Genomic DNA, 20,726 nt, shown 5'->3' with positions numbered 1-20,726 from the left:
CCTGCCCTGGCTGTGTAAGAAGTGCCTGCTTCCTCTTTGCCTTCCTCCATTATTGTAAGTTTCCTAAGGCCTCCCTAGAAGCCAAGCCGATGCCAGCATCATGCTTGTTGTACAGTCTGCAGAACTGTGAGCCCATAAACCTGTTTCCTTATAAATTACCCAGTCTCAGGTATTTCTTTATAGTAATGCAAGAATACACTAATACAAAATGGTTGAGATCATGAATGAAATTTGATTGACTTCCTCTCCTCTTTTTTAGTAGTTTAAAGTTTTGTACTTTAAATAATTATTCTTTATGCAATCAGAAAAAGGATATATTTAAAAAATAGTGAAAAACTTAAAAATAGTAGTGATCTTCCTTTAAATTTCCTAGGGAAGATGGTATGGCCTTTTTATTTTCACATCACACAGGTAACATGCCACAGTCACAACAATTTTTGAGGGAAGCACATCTCACACATGAGCCTAAAAACCCAGTCACACTTGTGAGATACAAAAGAATCAATGTGTTCTTTTGAGAAATATAAGTAAGTTTGAGAAATATAAGTAAGTTTGAAAAAAAGCTGAAAGCCTAATAAATAAGTACTAAAGCCATGCTAATGAATAAAGAGACTCGACATGGTAAAAATGTCTACAAATTTAATGAAAATTCAATCAAATTTCAAACAAGTTTGTGTATATGTGTATGTGTGTGTGAGTGTGTACATGTAGAAATTAACAAGATGTCTCTATAATTTATATCAGAAATGCAAAAATCTAAGAATAACTAAGACAATATTACAGAGGAAAAACAAAACTTACTAGCTTATACACTACTAGATATTAAGAAATGTTGTAATTAAGCAGGTTCAGTGTGGTACTTGTGCAAAAATAGACACACAGACCAATGAAACAGATAGAGGGTCCAGAAACAGACCTACATATTCAAGGTCGTTTGATTGTTAGAGTGCAGTGGGGGAACAGAAAGGATGATTTTAATAAATGATGTTGAGTCAAGTGGATATACATATTGAACAAAATAAAGTTTCATTCCTAATTTTTGTTTTCACTGGAAATAGAAATTAATTTCAGATGGACAGATGGTAGACTGAAATATGATAGGTAAAGTAATGAAGTTCCTAGATTAAAACTTAGTAAGAATGCCTTTATGACCTTGATGTAATCTAGAAGCACTAGCCATAAAGAAAAAAAGATATATTGGATGACACTGTAATTAAGAATGAGAGTCCATCAAATCATATTTTTAAGGCACTGATAAGACAAGCCACAGAATGAGCAAAGATATTGCAATACAGATATGACCAAAAATTTCATATACAGAATATATATTTTAAAGCTCCCAAAAGTGAATAGAAAAAAAATCAGATAACATAATAAATAAAGTAGGCAAATGAAATGAAAAGACACTTTACCAAAGAAGATATTCAAATGACCAACCAACATAGGAAAAAAGTTCAAATACTGATTGAAACCAGTATCATTTCACAATTACAAGAATAGCTAAAATAAATAAGACAAGCAATCCCAAGTGTTGGTGACTTTGTGGATCAATCAGAACTCTCCTAAATTCTTGGTGGGAATATGGGTTGATATAAATACTCTGGAATACTATTTGGCTGTATCTAGGAAAGCTGACCATGAACATTCTCTATGACTTGGCAATTTCCTTTGCGAACGTATGTCCAGAAGAAATGCATACATATAGTCACAACAAAACATGCAAAAAAACGTGCATGGCAGAATTTTTGGTGCTAGCAACAAACCAAAACTATCTCAAATGTCTATCAAGAATAGAATGAATGCCTAAATTGTGGAATTTTCATACAACAGCAGAAAAACAATGCTACATGTAACATATATAATTTTCACAAATACAGTGTTAAACAAAAGAAGCCAGTATAAACTGTATTATTTCACTAGTATAAATAAAAAGCAGGAAAAAAGTAATCTATGTGTCATATATGAGCATAGTGGCTATCCTGGGAAGAGTAGTACCTGGTAAGGGGCATAAAGGTACTGATAATGTTTTATGTATTGATTTACATGCTGATTATCTGGTATGCTCACTGGCAAGATTTCACTAAGCTGAACACTTGAATGTGTGTTATACTTTAATAAAATGTATACTTTAAAAGAAGCTGCTAAAGAAACCATTTGTATGTTTATATCAAGTTAACCTGGTGGAAAAATTAGTTAGAACATGATTTAAAAACTTTTTTTTAAGTTTAAGATAAACCTAGTTGCCAAAAACCCAGTGTGGCCTCAAGCTTCTATGTGTGTTGAAGTCTTGAGACCTTGACAGGATATAGGTTGCAAACATATTTTCTTCTTCAAGTTTCCTGATCTCTGACTTGGCTCTTCCAGTAAGTTCTTGACTTGGCCCCTCTTGGTAATTGTCTGATTTTGGTGCTCCAGTCCTTGGCTTCCTGCCTGACTTCAGCTTGGCTCAGCCCCAGTATGTGATGCCAGGTCCCAGTCCATGACTGACTTTTTGTCTGAATCGACTCATGGTTTCATCTCCCCAGTTTTTGCCCCATACCAGCAGTGTCTGATAAGCTTCCAACATGGGTTGATGAAATCACTTTTCAGATAAACCTTGAGAGAAAAATTTAAAATATTGAAAAAGATTTGTAGACAAGAATTGATTTTCTCTCCATTATGACTTATATAAAAGAAACAAAAGCAGGAACAAAAACTTTTGCTTTACTGTCTTTTTTCTGTGATAGAGATTCTTTGCTTTGAAGCAAAGAATCTCTATCACAGAAAAAAGATAGTAATGAGCACAGATGCCCAAAGAAGCCAGGCAGACTTTTCTTTAAAGGTTTAATTTTCATATAAAATGAACTTTTCTTTTTAAAGGAAAACAGATGATTTTTTTCCATTTTTTTCTAGAATTATACAGCTCTCAGTCTAAATTTGTAACACAGAGAAATATGTGCTTACTATATATATGAAAAATAACAGTGTCAATACCTATTAATAGTAATTCCTTTTAGGGCAAACATGGACTGTAGTAAGTTGTAGAGCCTATGCCTTATCTACAGCAAGTAGCTGCTATTCTGTTCCATGTGTGTGATACTGTGGAGAAGTGCAGACCTAGTGCAAGAAGAGATAGAACCTATGCTTTTAGGTAAAATCTCCTGGTTTGTAAATTTAAATTAAAACAATTTAAAAGACTGTGAATGTCAAATAAAATATGTTTGGAGCTGGATTTGGCTCAGAGACAATTAGTTTGTAACCTCTTCTAAGGGTTAGTTGTATATTCAAGATGTCTTCATTAAAGAAATTCCAGAGGACTATTCACGATGAAAATAACTAGAGATTTCAGTGTCCTGTACAAGTCTTGGACCAGTCAAGGAAGAGTCGATTTCAACTACTTTTTTTTTTTCTCAGATTCAGAGACAGAATCAGATTTAAGTAGATTAGCCCATTCATTATTTATTTATTAACTCAACAAGCATTTATTTGGCAGCTGCTGTTTCCAGATGTACCTCAACTTGTTTCAATTCAAATTATTTAATTATTTTCAAGTGGAAAACCAAATGAAAGCAAATTCACAAACAACAAAAGATTTTGCTCAAATGATAGCCCTAGGCTTAAGTTTCAAAACCATGACCCCTCTCTGGAAAAATATTTGTGCATCAATTGGCTTTTATGGTAGTAACTTAGAGGTCATTCAAGGAATCTAGAAGAAAATTAAAAGCCTCTGAAAGCTGACTTTTCCAACCAAAGTCATGTGATTGCTCAATTCAAATTCAAAATAGAGTAATAGGGAAAAAAGACTCCGTAGGCACAGGCAATTAAATAAATGAATGCATGCAGAATGATATTTAGAAATGAAAATAGCAATTAGGGCTAAGGTTCTAAGGGTCAAGGAGAGTTTTAAGAGTAAAATTTTGTACATATCTAAGTGGTCTCACTATTCCACCTCCATGTCTATTTTTGTTTTAAAGGGAAAGGCATAAAGAATAAAATGTCAGTCACCCCAACATTTTTTTTTTTTACTTTGTGTGTCTGTGTGTGTGTGCTTTTTCTTCCCTAATAGGAGGAGAGTTGAGATCACTACTCTTTTCTCTTGTTATTGTCTCTGGGGTCTAGTTTTTCCTTCTACAGGCCAATCTTTAATAAATATTTTTCTTCTCACAATGTCACTCGAAGAACCCAAACATTAATTCTTTTAAATGACAATGATTATCCTTTTATGCAACATCAATTCTCCAAGCTACTCGGGGGCTTCCCAAAGAAGATGTTGAAGCTGCCAACTCAACTCTTACTGAGTGGAGTCACTGTGAATTCTTTCCTGGAACCAAAGTGCGTCTTTTCCGAACTCTGTTTACAAAATTCAATTTCTTCACTCTTCAGTTCCAATATAGCTTCTGACGAAGAAAAACGAGCACATTCTTCAACAATTCCAAGGTCAAGATGATGGGACAAAAGGGCTCTGTGGTTTGTTTCTTCTTACCAATATCTTGTGCAGATGAAAAAGGGCTGGTAAATTTCCCTATAATAAAGTAGTCAAACTCATGTTTGATTCAGAGAAAAAAACTGTGGACTGTATTTTGTTTGCTTAGCCCTCATCCTAAGTAGAAAAGAATGGAAATGCTTGGCAAGCTCTCCCTGGCAAGGTCTCCCTGTCTGCCCGTAACCTTCCTGAGCCTGTATTCCTTTCTCCATACCTGCTTCTCCTGGCCTCACATCTCCTGATTTATGAGCATAGGATGATGCCTTGATGACAACAGGATATGGCTCCCTGCCTCCTAGATTTCTCTGCAATGACATTTTCTAGAAGAAGACAGTCTCTGAAGGTTGCCTAGCATGATTTTTTAAAAGTCCTAGATTTAGAGTCAGAATTCTAGCTGGATAAATCAATCTCGATAGCTATAGTTTCCTTGTCTGTATAATGGTTTTAAATATCCACATCACACAATTGAAATAAAAATTAAATTAATTGAAAAATATAAAATATCCAGAATGGTGCTTTGTGCAAAGGAATTTCTCTATTAATGATGGCTGAATTTGAATTCCTAAGAGAAATGGCACCTTGAACATTGATCATGTATTATTTGCAAAACTTTAAGAGAAGAGGCAATGCAAATTATCCGTAAATATGTCTTTCTTTCTCCAAAAAGAACTGAATATGTTACAATATTAGTAAACTAAACACAAATTATTTTGTCAAAATAGACACAGATTTCCAAGTTGTATAGTTAGTAACACTATCACTGGAAAACTCACATTTTTCCCCAAAGAAACCCCTACAAGCTTTGAAATTCCAAATTTAACTATCCAGAAAATTAATATAAAGGTCAATATGGGACAGTCTTTCTAGTTGAAAATACTATTGATTTTTTTTCCACTCAACCATCTTCGAAATCTGAAAAATAGGTTAACTATATTTTAAACATTCACTTTGGTATATCTGGTTCTTCTACAGTTAAAAGGTTATGAGATCTGGCCAGGCTTTTCTCTGGAATCAAGGATCATTGTCTGAGAAAGATCAAAACCGCTCACTGTCTTGAGAGACTCACAGTTTGCCCTCTTCACTGAGCCTCTGCAGGGAAAACTGCATACATGTACTTTAAAAACATTCTATTGAAGTACAACATACCTGCAGAAAAGTATGTACATCCTAAGTGTTCAGCACAACAAATTTTCACAAACTAATCACATTTACATAACCAGAACCCAAATAAAAAATCAGGATAACAACAGGATCACAGAAACCCCCCCATGCTCCCTCCAGCACTGCCCATCCAGGGGTAACCTAGCAGCATAGAGGAGTTCCACTAGTTTTTGTGTTATATAAAATGGCTCATACAGTATGTGCTCTTTTTTGGTCTGGCTTTTTTTGGTCAACACCATGTCTGTGAGACTCCTCCATATTTTTGCATGTATCTGTAGATCAGTGTAATATTTCATTGTGTGAATATATCACATTTGTTTACCTATCATGCTGATGGGTATTGGGGATTGCCCCCCACACCCAGTTTTTGACTTTTACAACTAATACTGCAAAAAGCATTTCAGTGATTGTATTTTGAGGAGCATATTGCATGTTATTTTGTTGATTATATACCTAAAAGTGGAATTGCCAGATCAAAAAATAAGGGTGCCTTTAGCTTTAGCAGATAATAAATAATAACTGTACAAAGTGGCTATTTCAAATTATACTCTTAACTGCAGTATGTGAGAGTTCTGATTGATCCACATATTCATTAATCCTTACTATTTTCAGTCTTTTTAAATATTAGCCATTCTTGTTTGCATATAGTGTTATTATATAGAAATCTCATGTGTATTTATTTTCAAATACATTTATTTGTAGGAAGAAAAAAGTGATATATCATCCTGATCCTGAAGAAGTGCAATCAGAGAAGGAATTTTTAGAATCAATAACCAAACTCCCGCAGAGATGAACTACCAACATATTCATGGAGACATGTGAGCACAGCACAGCTGTGAGCTATTGGTCACAGCTTAGAGCTTTTGAGACCAGGGCTTAGGTAGGTTGAAGCCACAAATGAGCAGGTTAAGTTTCCATGAAATAATTATTTTCCTCTTCAGAAGTGGCATACCTAATGTTTGCTAGCAACCTTGTAAATAGAGGCCAGCCATTCTTAAGAACTGTGGAATACAGTAGGTGGATGGATCACCGCAAAACCATCAAGGAGATCACAAAAACTCATAGTTATGAACTCTATGATTATGTAACCTCTATAAAATTCACCATTACATACTTGACATAGAATTCATTTTACTCTCTTAATGTACTTATTAAGCATGTAGTCTGGAACCTGGCTCTCAAGATTTGTTCTGAGTCTACCACTTACTAGCTGTCTGACCTTGCCTAAATTTCTTAGCTTCTCTGTGCCTCAGTTTCCTCCTATAAAAAATGTAGATAATAATAGTATCTACCTGAAATGGTGTAATGGGGATTAAATGCAAGTTAAATGAGTTATATAAAGTGCTTAGAACATGTCTATCACATTGTAGGCATTTTATAAATATTTGCCATTATTTCATAGTATTACATCATTAAACTATGTTCCATCAACTAAGATAACTCCCCAATGGTCCTTAAATATGGTGTTAACATGTGGGAAGATTCTCCTCCCAGAGAATTTCATTGACAAAGAAGGAGAGGTTACCAGCCTTAAGCTGAATCAGGAGTCATGAATTACCAAGTCGGCCATGCTGATAAGTATGACTTCTGAATCTCTTGCATTTGTGAGATTCTCTAACTCTGAAATTTAGAAAGCCAGGAAGTGAGTTTTTGAATAAGAGAGATGGTTTACTATCTGAGCTTGCCAACTTTTTAATCTTTGAACTTCTTGCCTGTTTCAAAGTTTGGGGATGAAATAGACCATTTAACCCAGATAGAGAAGACCTATCCTTAGAAACCTTTACTCGAAGTCAATTAGGAAATAAAGATTGGTCTATCTAAGCAGTTGTATCTGTTAGGATGCATGGTTGAAATAATAGAAAACCCAACTCAAAATGACTTAAATGATAAAGGAAAATTGTCTATGGATAATCAGGCTTCAGGCTTCTTTTGGTCAGTGCTCTAACCCTGTTTCTCTGAAGTTAATTCAGCAATGTCCTCCTCCATGCATCAACATGGGTTCCAGAAAAATCATGGTTACATGCTTCCTTGTTCACATCCAAGGTCAGAGAGAGCATCTCTTCCCAATTAAACCAAAGTCCTAGGCAGCACTGCAACTGGACCTGCAAGATTGACTCTGAGGCAAGTGTTGTGGTGAAGAGAACAGAAATGACTTAAATGGCCTAATATAACCAGGGTACACCTTGGAACTTGGGATAAGGTGAATCACTTCCAAATCTCAATGGTGCATGTTTGGAGAAGTGTGGAATCAATATGGGGATGGATGGGGACAAAAATGATGTTCACTTCATAAGAGGAGGTTGTAGCATTAATACAGATGTGGTGGATTGAGATAAGAAGTAAAGAGAAGGGTAGGCATTGGGGCCCCATAAAGATCATACCTGAGACCAGTTTTATTTAACCTGTTCATAAAATAATTAGGAAGAGAGAACCAAGATTGGAGATTGGACGAATCCTCCCATTTGCTGATAATATATTCTTATGGCAAAACACATAAATTGGAAATAAACTGGGCTGAGCTCCCATATTTGGTGTTTGACCTGTACTTTACCAGAATGGATCCAGGCGGGCCTAAAGAATGCAGTGAATAAACAAGATTTACACAAGGTCTCTGCCTAGAACTCAGTCCTTTCACAGCGCTTTTCCTAGCTCCTGGCCATAAGAATAGAACTGGAGGAGGGGCTTTGGATATTTCCTCCCAAAATACAGGCAGAGGAGAGTGGGTCTGCCTACTGGCCACTTTATCTCATTCAAGGTGAAAAGATTTGGAAATTCAAAAAAAAAATTATTTCCCTGGCCATTTTGTGCTCAAAAGTTTTTAAGTTTCACCATCCCATTATACATATTAAAATAATTTAAATAATTAAGTCTTCACTATCAGAAATGAGAAGATTAGTATGACTCTAAAATACCGAAGCTGTATTTTGCAAGAAATTTCTCAATATACAAGCAGACATGAGATTTTCTCTATCGCTACTTGTTTTTTGGTGAGTTGGATCTCAGGAGCAGAGTTGTAGCCATCACCATCTTCACTTTATACCATGTTGTCACATTATTGGTCTATTTACAGACATCTTCCTTTTGTTTACATTAATTTATTTAAAATGTATTTATTTATTTATTCATTCATAAAATTTATGTTGCCTTGGATGCATCTGTCCTAGTTGCTATTTAAAACTCTATGGTTTGGATCCTACACATTTTACCTCTCGAATCCCCCAGTGGTGAACTTGCAAGTCACCTGCAATTCCAAGCCACCAGGAACAATGCTGAGATTGACATCATTGTACATGTCCCCTTTTGGACCTGTATGCAAATTTCTTTGGGACATGATCTCAGGAGTTGAACACTGAGTTATAGGATCTGAATATACTTGATTTAATGTGGATGCCAGGTTGCTCTCTAGAATGACTATATGTCCCTGTCTCTATGAACATCAACCACACAGAAGCAGTTGTGATTCTATACCCATATATTTTCCCACGTGTAATATTATCCAGCTTCCTAATTTGGCCAGTCTAACAAGTAAGGTGACAGTTGATTTTTTTTAATTTGAATTTTTCCAATTATTAATGCATTCAGTTATTCATCTGTTTTTGTGTTTCCTCTCTTGTAATTAGCTTGCTCATCTATTAGTCTATTAGACTACTCATCTAGTAGTCTATTATTGTTTTTCTTGTTGATTTGCAGGAGCTTCTTGTATTTTCCAGATTATTAATCCCTTACAAGTTTTAAATACCAAAAGCTTCTTATAAGCAGCCATACTTATGAATTATTTATAGTACTCATTTAATATTTCTAAATGTGTGTTGTGTCCAAAATCCTTTTTCATTCTGTTTTACTTATACCTTTTGTTTTTATTATTGATCAGTCTTGCAAATAAATAAGAATGCTATTTACAAAAGGATAAATGTAGTGAACCAGAGTCCTATAAAGGTATCATTTCTTCTCAAAATAATTTCCAAGTTTAATACAATTAATTGAAAATATCACTAGATGATTTTTTAGAAACCTGGTACAATGATTTCAAAGTTCATCTGTATGAATAAAGATAATAAAGTAGTTAGGAAAAAAAATGAAAAATTAAAGCAGTGAGAATTGACCTCACAGGTATTAAAATGCATTTGAAACTACCAAAAGAAAGAAAGAAACAGAGAATGGCATTGATTCATGACTGAACAGGAAAACCAGGATAGCAATTAAAACAATTTAAGTATATGTACTCACATACACATTAAAGGAAAATCACACAACAGCAAGAGAAGTGTAAATTATTAAATAAATGAGATTGAAAGGCAGTATAGCAAAGTGCACCATGGACTCTGGAGCCCACCTGCCTAACTCCAAATCTGGGTTCGTCTATTTACTCCCATTTTTTTTTTACCTAAGATAAGCCGCTTGACTTCTCTGTGTCACTGTTTCCTCATTCGAAAAGTGAAGATTTTTAGTTATTATATGAAAAAATACTTTGAACAGTACCTGGCACATACAAAGTACTATTTAAGTGTTAGCTATTATTTTTCTCTTTTAAGATGCCAAATTCAAGTTCTAATCATTTCCTTCTTTGTGATTCAATACAAAATCACAAAAAAGGGACAATGAAACACAGAATCTGTAACCCAAGCCATTACAGAAGAAAGGCTGTCAAGCGTAGGGAAGATCAAACTAAGCTTTGAAATGCCACTGAAGGAGAATACCTAAAGCTGGCAGAGAAGGGGCTCCAAAGAAAGTGATACAACCCAGGAGGCAAAGTCAGCAATTATTTGTTTGGAACGGGGCATGAAGGCCAGAAGCTGAAGTTTCCTTGGTCTTATTTGGCTCCATGGAAGAGCAGAGAAGAGATAACTGAAGGGGGAAACTCACAAACCCACAATCTTTGTAGGAAGTAGTCTGTCAGTGAGACAGGGAAAGGAGAGAGACTAAATTCTGAGCAACTCTGATGTTGCTGTCCTTGTTTTCTGGGGAGAAGTAATATTAATAGCTATAAGAATTCTCTTTTAATGCTCTTTTATTAGGATTATGAAACACAATAGGAGATTAAAGACCATTAAAAGACCATTAAGACCATTAAAAACATATTAGGTGTATGTTTATTTAACAAACACAATTTGTTGATTGTGTTTGATTTTTAGTTATCGTCACTAAATAAAGCCAAACACAGATAGAGAAAGATTTATTTTAAAGCAGTGAAAAAAGAAAGCACAAAAAAATTAAGACATAATATATCTGTATTATCAAAAAAAGGTAAATAGGATAACATTACCTACTGCAGGGACAAGTTGATTTCTGGGCAGAAGACATTAGAAGAGACAAATAAGTGTCCTATATAATGATAAAATGTCAAATCCATGTAGATGAATAATAGCATCAATATTCATAAAGTGAAATTGTAGAAAACACAAGAAAGAGAAATACAGTCATAGTTGAAGATGTTAATTTGTATCTATTGACCTACAACAGGACAAATTCAAAAATCTGAGAAACAGAGAACAAAATAATTTAATAGATTATATGTTCATACACATGCACAAACACATTAACATTCACAGAATTTATACTTTTTTTAGTGATTATGAAACACAATAAGAGATCATATATTAAGATACAAATAACACTGAATAAACTCCAAAGATTAGAACATACACATGATGTTTCCATAATATAATAAAATTAAAACATAAAAACAAAACTAGGGGGAAAAGCTTATCACCTGGAAATTAATTTTCTTAAAAAGCCCTCTTTCTTCAAATCTAGGAACAAAATAAAAGTCAACACCTAAATTACAAAATATCTAGAAAATATTAGTTAAATTTGTCTATAAGAGAACCTATGGAGACACAGCTATTCTGCTCAGAGTGGAGTAAAGTGATGTTGGGGAATTCAGATACTTGGGGATAAAATTTTTTAACCTCTTAATATGAAACAAAGTAAGTTTGAGATGGATTGAAGAATTAAATGTATTAAGAAGTTGGAGAGAGACTACAAAAGAGAGATAAAAAGGAGTGTGATGAAATAGTATACAGCTGACAAACACTCCCACTGAAAACAATTAGAACAGAGAAAAACTAGCAGAAAACATCTGCTTTAAGCCACCCGGAAGTTTTCAAAGTAACTGGAACCTAAGACAAAATACAGAGAAGGGCTCACTGCAACAGAGATGAGCTGCCATTCTGAATCCATTTTTTCATTCAAGGCATTTGCTACTAAAAGAAATTGAGTATGCGGGTAGAAGGCTCAGGCCACCTACCAGGAAGCAGAAAAGCCAGCAAAGCTTTTGGCTGACTCTTTGGGTTAGACTAACCAAAATTAGAGACCTTGAGGGCCAAGAAGTCTCCTGAAAAGGAAAGGGTAGCGAACTGAGTCCAGTGTTCTGCTATCTTTCTCCTTAAGACATTTGTTGAATTCTGAAGTTGCACATGGAAGGAGGCTAAGAAGTGGAACAGAAAACCTCTGAGAAGCAGAGAGGCATTAGGGCAATTTCCAAGTGTTGATACGACAGCTAGAATGCAGGATCCACTTGTGGCAAGAGATCCGAGAGACCAACTCTGGATTTCAAGTAGGACACTGGGAGGCCATATTGTGTTAACAGGGTCCCTGAGTCCCTGAGAAATAAGCCCCTTGCCTACCTGGTGTTCAGTCTCAGGGGTTAAGAGGTAGCCACTATTTCCTGGTTACTTAGGGTTTTAGCCCTAGTGACCAGCTGTGATAGCTAATTTTATGTGTCAGATTGGTGAGGCAACGGTGCCCAGTTATTTGGTTGAACACTAGCCTGATGTTGCAATGAGGTATTTTGTAGATCTGATTAATCTTTACAATCAGTTGACTTTACAGAAAGGAGATTATTCTTGATAATGGAGTGAGCTTCATTCACTCAGGATTTAAGAGCAGAAACTGAGGCTTACTGAAAAATAAGTATTTTTGCCTCAAGACTAAAACATAGAAATCCTGCCTGAGTATCCAGTTTGCTGGTCAGACCTACAGATTTTAGACTTAAGACAGAGACTTCCAACTCTTGCCTGCTGCCCACACAAGACAGTTCAAACTTACCAGCCCCACAATGATGTGAGCTAATTCTTTCAATCTCCCCCCCGCCCCGTCTCTTTCTTACCATATATATTAATATACGATATATATCATACAACCAGCCACCAATCCCAACAAGGCCTTCACATAAAAGAGATCGTCTGAATTCTGAGGGCCCACAAATAACGGTACTTTATCAGGGGAAACTCAATATATTACTTGTAACTTATAAACTCACTGAAGGCAATTTTGTTAAAGAGACTGACAGTACCTTCATTTCAATATGAGGCTGTGTTAGGCTGTGATTAAACAGGTCAAATTAGGTACTTTTAAACGACGTATTTAACAAACCCATTTATTGTAGCATAAAGGACCAGCTGTAGACACTTCTAATATAGCTACTTGAACCAGCTGCAATACCACAATGATTATTTTCAGATTGAATTGCTTATGTTTTGGCCTAGTTTATGAAACATTTTAAGGTCTTAATTTGTATTAAAGATAAAATTCATTGTATTTAATGCCATAGCCCACAGAACATATTGCAGGGATGGATTTAATTTAAGCTAAAAAGTCTTTAATTACTGCATAAGGAGCCACCATGTTGAGTGCAGAAATTGAACTTGCATTCTGGGGCAAAATTTCCATGAGAGTAATAAATTAAATTAAAGCTGAAAAAGTGCCAATGTTTCTCTTTAATCACTGCATAAGGAACAACCATATTGAGTGCAGAAATTGAACTTGCATTCTGAGGCAAAATTTCCATGGGAGTAATAAATTAAATTAAAGCTGAAAAATGCCAATGTTTCTTTATTGAGTCAAAATATAATATTTGTTTTGAAGGCATCTATGTTTTATATTAAGCACCCTCTCCTCTATCTCAGCAGCTGTAACTCAAGTATGTCAATCACAGGAAGACCCTTTTGGACCTCTGTCCCCTCTCTCCTTTCCCACCTTCCCCCACACCACAATCTCCTCCATCACCCTCTCACAGTCTTTCTCATCTTCAATATACGAGATGGTTTCTACTTAATAGCATTTTCAAATCAGTTAAAATGAATGGTATTCACATTTCAGAAAATACACTAAATTATCAGTCTCTCATTCTGGAAGTCCATATTCAGAAAATGGAAGTTAGCTAAAATATATTTTCATTAATATACTATTTTTCTTTGTTAGAATCAGAGGTAGGATTCTAGCCCAAATATAAGTTCTCTGAAGGCAAAAACTTTTTCATTACTATTCAACGAACATTTGAATTTTCCTCTGTAATACAGACACGACTTTATTATGGATTTTAATCACTGTACAGCATGGTTTTTTTCTTTTTGAAATATTTATTTGTGATAGAAATACATGTAACATAAAATTGACCCTCCTAACTATTTTTAAGTGTACAGTTCAGTAGTGTTAATTACATTCACATTATGTGCAACCAATCTCCAAAATGCTTTTCATCTTGCAAAACCAAAACTTTGTATTCATTAAACAAGAAATCCTCTTGTCTCCTCCAAGCCCCTGGCAACCACCATTCTACTTTCTGTCTCTATGGATTTGAATATGCTAAGTATCTCATATACGCAGAATCATATAATATTTGACTTTTTGTTACTGGCCTATTTCACTTAGCATAATGTCCTAAAGGTTCATCCATATCATAGGATGTGTCAGAATTCCCTTTCTTTTAAAGGTAATTTTATAAATAATATGTCATTGTATGTACCTGAGGAGATTTTTTGTTTTTATTATTATTTTTAATTTCAATAAGTTTTGGGGGAACAGGTGGTGTTTGGTTACATGAGTAAGTTCATTAGTGGTGATTTCTGAGATTTTGGTGCACCCATCACACAAGCAGTGTATACTGTATCCAGTGTATAGTCTTTTAGCTCTCACCTGCCTCCAACCCTTTCCCCAAGTCCCCAAAATCCAATGTATTATTCTTATGCCTTTACGTCCTCATAACTTTGTCACACTTATGAGTGAGAACATACGATGTTTGGTTTTCCATTCCTGAGTTATTTCACTTAGAGTAGTGGTCTCCAGTTCCATCCAGGTTGCTGCAAATCCCATTATTTCATTCCTTTTTATGGATGGGTAGTATTCCATGGTGTATATATACCACATTTTTTTTATCCGCTTGTTGATTGATGGGCATTTGGGCTGGTTCTATATTTTTGCAATTGCAAATTGTGCTGCTATAAATATGCACGTGCAGGTGTCTTTTTTGCATAATGACTACTTGTTCTCTGGGTAGATACCCAATAGTGGGATTGCTGGATCAAATGGTAGATCTACTTTTAGTTCTTTAAGGAATCTCCACACTGTTTATCATAGTGGCTGTACTAGTTTACATTCCCATCAGCAGAGTAAAAGTGTTCCCTTTCCACCACATCCACACCAACATCTATTATTTTTTGATTTTTTGATTATGGCCATTCTTGCAGGAGTAAGTTGACATCATACTGTGATTTTGATTTGCATTTCCCTGATAATTAGTGATGTTGAGCATTTTTTCATATGTTTGTCGGTCATTTGTATATCTTCTTTTTAGAATTCTCTATTTATGTCCTTAGGCCACTTTTTGATGAGATCATTTGTTTTTTCTTGCTGATTTGCTTGAGTTCCTTGTAGATTCTGGATATTAGTCTTTTGTCAGGCACCCCATTTCATTAGCCATATTCTCTTGATTGGAAGTGAGTTACTAGGTCATGCTGACACTCAGGAAAGGGAGATTACACAAGGACATGAATATTAGGAGGCAGGGATCAGGGGCCATTTGTAGAGGCTGCCTACCACTGTACCCAAACATGGTAACAATAACAGAGCTAGCATTTAATGTGGGTTTACCACCTGCCAGGAAAAACACACTGTACATATTATTCTCACACAGTCCTGTGAGGGAGGTAAAGTTATTAGCCTCATTTAATAAATGAGGACACTGAGGCAAATAAAGGTTAAATAATGGAAGTCCCACAGTTTGTGTGTAGCATCCTCGGGCTTCAAAATGTGATAATCTGACTCCAGATACCATGCGTTTAACCTCAATGCTAAATTTTCTCTGATTAAATAGCTCAACAAATGGTAGCTGTTGTCATTAAATGCAAGGGAATTGATGTGGCAAAGAATATTAAAGGAGGGAGCAGTGGGGAAAGAAAATCCAGGAGATGGATTCACCAGCTATCCTGGGTAGCTCTACTCAAGAAACTGAGAAAGGAGATGAAATTCCCTAGCCAGGTGAAAATATGGCAATTTCCTTTGGGTTAAGTCCAAGAACCACCATTAAGTCGTGGAGACTAGGGTTATCAGGAGAGCATCTTCAAGGCTAAAAGGCAGGGGTCTGACTCAGAAAGAAAAGAGCCTTGCTAAAGACAGCACTGTAGTCTCAAGAGACAGGACAGCGTCCTAGACATGGATACTTGGCAAAGAGCTTTAGAGACTTAAACATCTGCAACCAAATTGTTATTTTTATTTTCTAACTCAGAGGCCTTTGGGGTAAAAGTTTTGGTCTGGGACTCCCAGATAAAGTTATTGTTTTTGGCAAGAGAGAAAAAGAAAAAAAATAGAGCATTTACTGAAATAACATGTACTCTTTCATCTGTTTCCTTATATTTAAAAATGTTGTTTCAAAACAGATTCATGATTCAAAGGCTAAGATTGCATTACATCCCTGGAAAGGAAATAACGGCCATGCATGTGACACCTGGCAAACAGTTCCGCCACCCAGGGCCCAGGGAACACTTATCATTCTAGCAAAAACTGGCTTTTAGGGAGGGAAACAACAGCCTCTCCTTTCTAAGCCAAACATGTGGTCAGAACATTTGGTTAGAGGGCAGGAAACAGCAAATAAAGGTAATTTCATTTGGACTCTTGCTCACTAGTTACATCCAAAAAGAGATTCTTTTTTTTTTTTTTTTTTATTATACTTTAGGTTTTAGGGTACATGTGCACAATGTGCAGGTTTGTTAAATATGTATCCATGTGCCATGTTGATTTCCTGCACCCATTAACTCGTCATTTAGCATTAGGTATATCTCCTATTGCTGTTCCTCCCCCCTCCCCCCACCCCACAACAGTCCCCGGAATGTGATATTCCCCTTCCTGTGTCCATGAGTTCTCATTGTTCAATTCCCACCTATGAGTGAGAACATGCGGTGTTTGGTTTTTTGTCCTTGCGATAGTTTACTGAGAATGATGTTTTCCAGTTTCATCCATGTCCCTACAAAGGACACGAACTCATCATTTTTTATGGCTGCATAGTATTCCATGGTGTATATGTGCCACATTTTCGTAATCCAGTCTATCGTTGTTGGACATTTGGGTTGGTTCCAACTCTTTGCTATTGTGAATAGTGCCGCAATAAACATACATGTGCAAAAAGAGATTCTTAATGGAAGTCACAGCTGGTGCTCAGGTAGTTAGTCAATGGTGCTAGCAAAATCATAACAGACAGTGGCATATGTTATTGGGTTTTTTGAGGAAAGAGAAAAAAATTCACTTCTTTACTACTGTCCAACTCAGGGTTAGAATACGGAGTGGAGAAGTGTGAATAGCATGTAACGAGCTCTTCTCATCTTGGGGCATGGCTCACTTTAAGAATGCAACGTGAGCTTTTTTTTTTTCAATTGGAGAATGAATTATTTTAAGGATGACTACTTTGCATTTATAAGTATTGTTTAATTTAGGAAAAAATTCTGTTAAGACTTCAGAGTTCCCATCCATCAAAATTTTGTTTGGAATCATGCTTGAAATCATGGCCTTGCAAAATTTTGAAGCTCAAGGAGACATTGGAGGTCAGCATAGATCTGGGAATCTTAGGGATCGTTGTTTGGGGAACAGAGACCGGGAAGGAGATCACATCGTTACTAGCAAAATAAAACTTTCCTTAACTTGATTGTGACAGGTCGGAAATAAGGCTGGGACAAGAGGCAGGCTGGATGTATCCATGGAATTTGTTTCTTTCCCTAACTAATGGCTGTAGTTTGAAAGCAAGATGCACCAAAAAATTGTCTTTCCGAAGTTTTTGCTTTGTATTTACTGGATTTTCTTCATCCCAAAGCAGTTTAAAGGAATCTCTTTATTCCTGAAGAGAATCTGATATCCAAGTTCTAGTAAAGGGCTGAGATCTCAGATGTGTTGAAAATTGTGGAATTCTATTATTTTCTATTTTCTATTATTTCTATTATACCACTAGTTCACTCTTCACCATCTCAATCAGTATAAAACATCTAAATATCTAAATATAAGCTATTTTAGGTCTTTAGGTCAGACTTCACTCTATGTCATCTTTGCATTCACCATTCTGCCCAAGATGCTCAGCATGTTGCTGTGAACATTGGGTAAATGGTAACACTTTCTCTTATGTCAGCAGTGAAGGCTCAGATCAGACGCAATGTCTGCAGCCTAATAACAACATCCTCTGCTTCTTACAATCTGAGCAAATTATACCCAAATACAAGGGTTGAAAGCATTGAAGGAAAGTTTCTTAAAGTCCTAGTTGATCCACAAGAACATGCATCCATTAATTAACTTTTAAAAAAATTATTGAGCACCTGCATTTCAGGCACTCTCCTGGTGCTGAGGCTCACAGTATAAGCAAGACACAATACTTCCTACAAAAGGACTCTTTCTGTTACATTAAAAACATAATTTGATTTATACAAATTCTGTTTACATTTCACTTATCAAAACTATGTCATTTTTATCTACATCTGTGTATATCTGTAGTATCATTTATTATTAAAAGACGCCAAATAATATGCAATCTGGCCCTGGAATTACCTCATCATCTTTCCTTAAGGATGGGAAATGGTGAGAGCTATTACTTTGGGAAATGATCCCAGTTTCATCTGAAATAACTTTGCTTCTTTTTCTTCTAACCCTTTTTGTATCTTCTGTATATAGTTTGGTCAAGCCATCTGCATTGGAATAATTATTTTCAGGATAACTTTCAAATATATTTTACAATCAGTATAGCTCAGGCAACAATGGGACATAGGCCATGGAGCTGAAGCCCTATTCTGAGTGCCTTTTGTTAATCTGGATGTACTTTCTTTAGATTCTGGGCCTTCAGGAAATTCAGAGAAAGGTCCTGTGGAGGGGGCTACAGTGTTAGAATGATGGAAATGTTCAGGCTCAGGACAGTACCTACCTGCCAAGCTATAAGGGAGTAACTCAACATTTCCACAAATCGCAGAGACGCACCAGATGCTACATAAAGCACCTTTGTAGCTAGTCTCTGGCTACTGCAAAGTTCCATGTAATGCTGAGTTTTAGAAAATCTTACGCTCTTTCCACATACTCTGCAAAATGAAACTGGCCACCACTACAACCCACATTTTGAAGTGTCATGTGCAGACATGACATATATATACAAGCCCTTGACTTTTTGTTAAAATGGCAACTTTTATTTTGTGCCTACCCCAAACGGCTCTTCATTGGGTAGAAATTGCAGCCTCTTTGTTGTTCCCCATTCTCCCTGGAAATAATAGCTTCAACTTGTTATGCCTGCTTTCTTATTGGTTACACACATAGACCTAGTACTACATCATGTGGATTTCCCCGACTGGCAGATCATGCACCGAAAGTTCTAAGATGCTGACATTTCAGCTGCTGTTATACCTTGTTTATGCAGATTGTTATTTGTTTTTTAAAAAATTGTATGGGTTTCTTCTGGTTGTTTGGAGTCAGAGGAAGAATAAGGAAGGCAAGGAATAATTGTTCTTTTCCAGTTCAAAACACAGAGATGAGCTCATTTTGCTGTAGAGGTTTGGGGGATACCTGGAGAAGCCAGAGAGGTCGAGTAGAGGCCCCTTGAAAGGTGGCTGCTCCTGAGACACGGAGAAAAGACAAGGGACAAGGGCAAAAAGTTCTCCCCCCCACCCCCTTGAGGAGATGCAGCCTGGTGGGTGCCCTGCTTTTTGCAGTTTGAGGAAAAGTTTACTGTGCACTAAACTGAGAAAGACCAAGAGAAAAAGAAACAATTCTGAGGAATAACAATGCAGAAAACGAAGGAGTGTGATGGCTCACGCCTGTAATCCCAGCACTTTGGGAGGCCAAGGCGAGTGGATTGCTTGAACCCAGGAGTTCGAGACCAGCCTGGGCAAATGGTGAAACCCCGTCTCTACAAAAAATACAAAAATTAGCTGGGCATGGTGACACGGCCTGTGGTCCCAGCTATGTGGTAAGCTGAGATGGGAGGATTGCCTGAGCCCAGGAGACAGAGGTTTCAGTGAGTCGAGATCATGTCACTGCACTCCTGTCTGGGTGACAGAGTGAGACATGTTTCAAACAAAGATAAAAATAAAAAAATAACAATAATGCAAAAACAGTCTTGTTTTACTTGGACTTCTGGCTTTTCCCAGATTAATGATCAATTGTAATATCAATTCATTTAGCACAATGAAAAAGGTTTTAACAACGTTAACAAAATAAAGAGAGTGGCAATTTTGACCTATGGAAATAAATTATTCACCCTCTTTTCTTTTCCTCCCCCTTCTCTATTGTTTTCTTCCCTCCTCTCTACTGAATCCCTCACCTCTTCCTGTCTTCCTTTCCTTCCTTTTCTCCTCTTTCTTCTCCCATCCTTCCCTGAAGGAAGAAAGGAACTTTTTAGTTGGCTTCCATAAGGCTGAACTCAGAAATGCAGTATCACCTGTGCTCTCTAGAAGTTAAATCTCACTAGTAACCAATGTGCATCTAGCACCTAGTATGTTTAAAAAGATAACTGCAATATTTGCCAAGGTTTTCCTGTTTGCCAGCTTTACCCACACCCCACTCTCTAACCCCAACCCAACACAAACACTAACACAACCTTCAAGTGTCAACTTAAGCTGAGAAGAAATCCATGACTTGCTGATTTTTGGAGTACAGCAGACCGTCAATGCTCTCACACTGTTTCTCCATTTCCTAGCACAATACCTAACACAAAGGAGGCATCCAGAGAAAACTTCTCAAATAAATTGTGACAAAGTCATGAATATTGTCTAAATACAGAAAGTCTAAAATGTAAACTTCCTACAGTGCCACATTTTCATGAAAAATCTTTAGTGTTTCCTGAGGAATTTCACAACAAAAGTTAACT

General features: G+C 36.2%; 1 non-coding gene across 1 annotated transcript; it reads right to left on the bottom strand.

Moving 5' to 3' along the window:
- Positions 1–401: 401 nt before the first annotated feature.
- LOC115834594 lies at positions 402–502 on the bottom strand. The gene has a single exon (XR_004029533.1). It is a non-coding gene; the product is annotated as a small nucleolar RNA U13 (small nucleolar RNA).
- Positions 503–20,726: the final 20,224 nt, after the last annotated feature.

The sequence above is a fragment of the Nomascus leucogenys genome, chromosome 3, assembly GCF_006542625.1.
Source record: "Nomascus leucogenys isolate Asia chromosome 3, Asia_NLE_v1, whole genome shotgun sequence".
In the NCBI taxonomy this organism is placed as follows: Eukaryota; Metazoa; Chordata; class Mammalia; order Primates; family Hylobatidae; genus Nomascus; species Nomascus leucogenys.
This window is presented reverse-complemented; position numbering and strand designations above follow the sequence as displayed.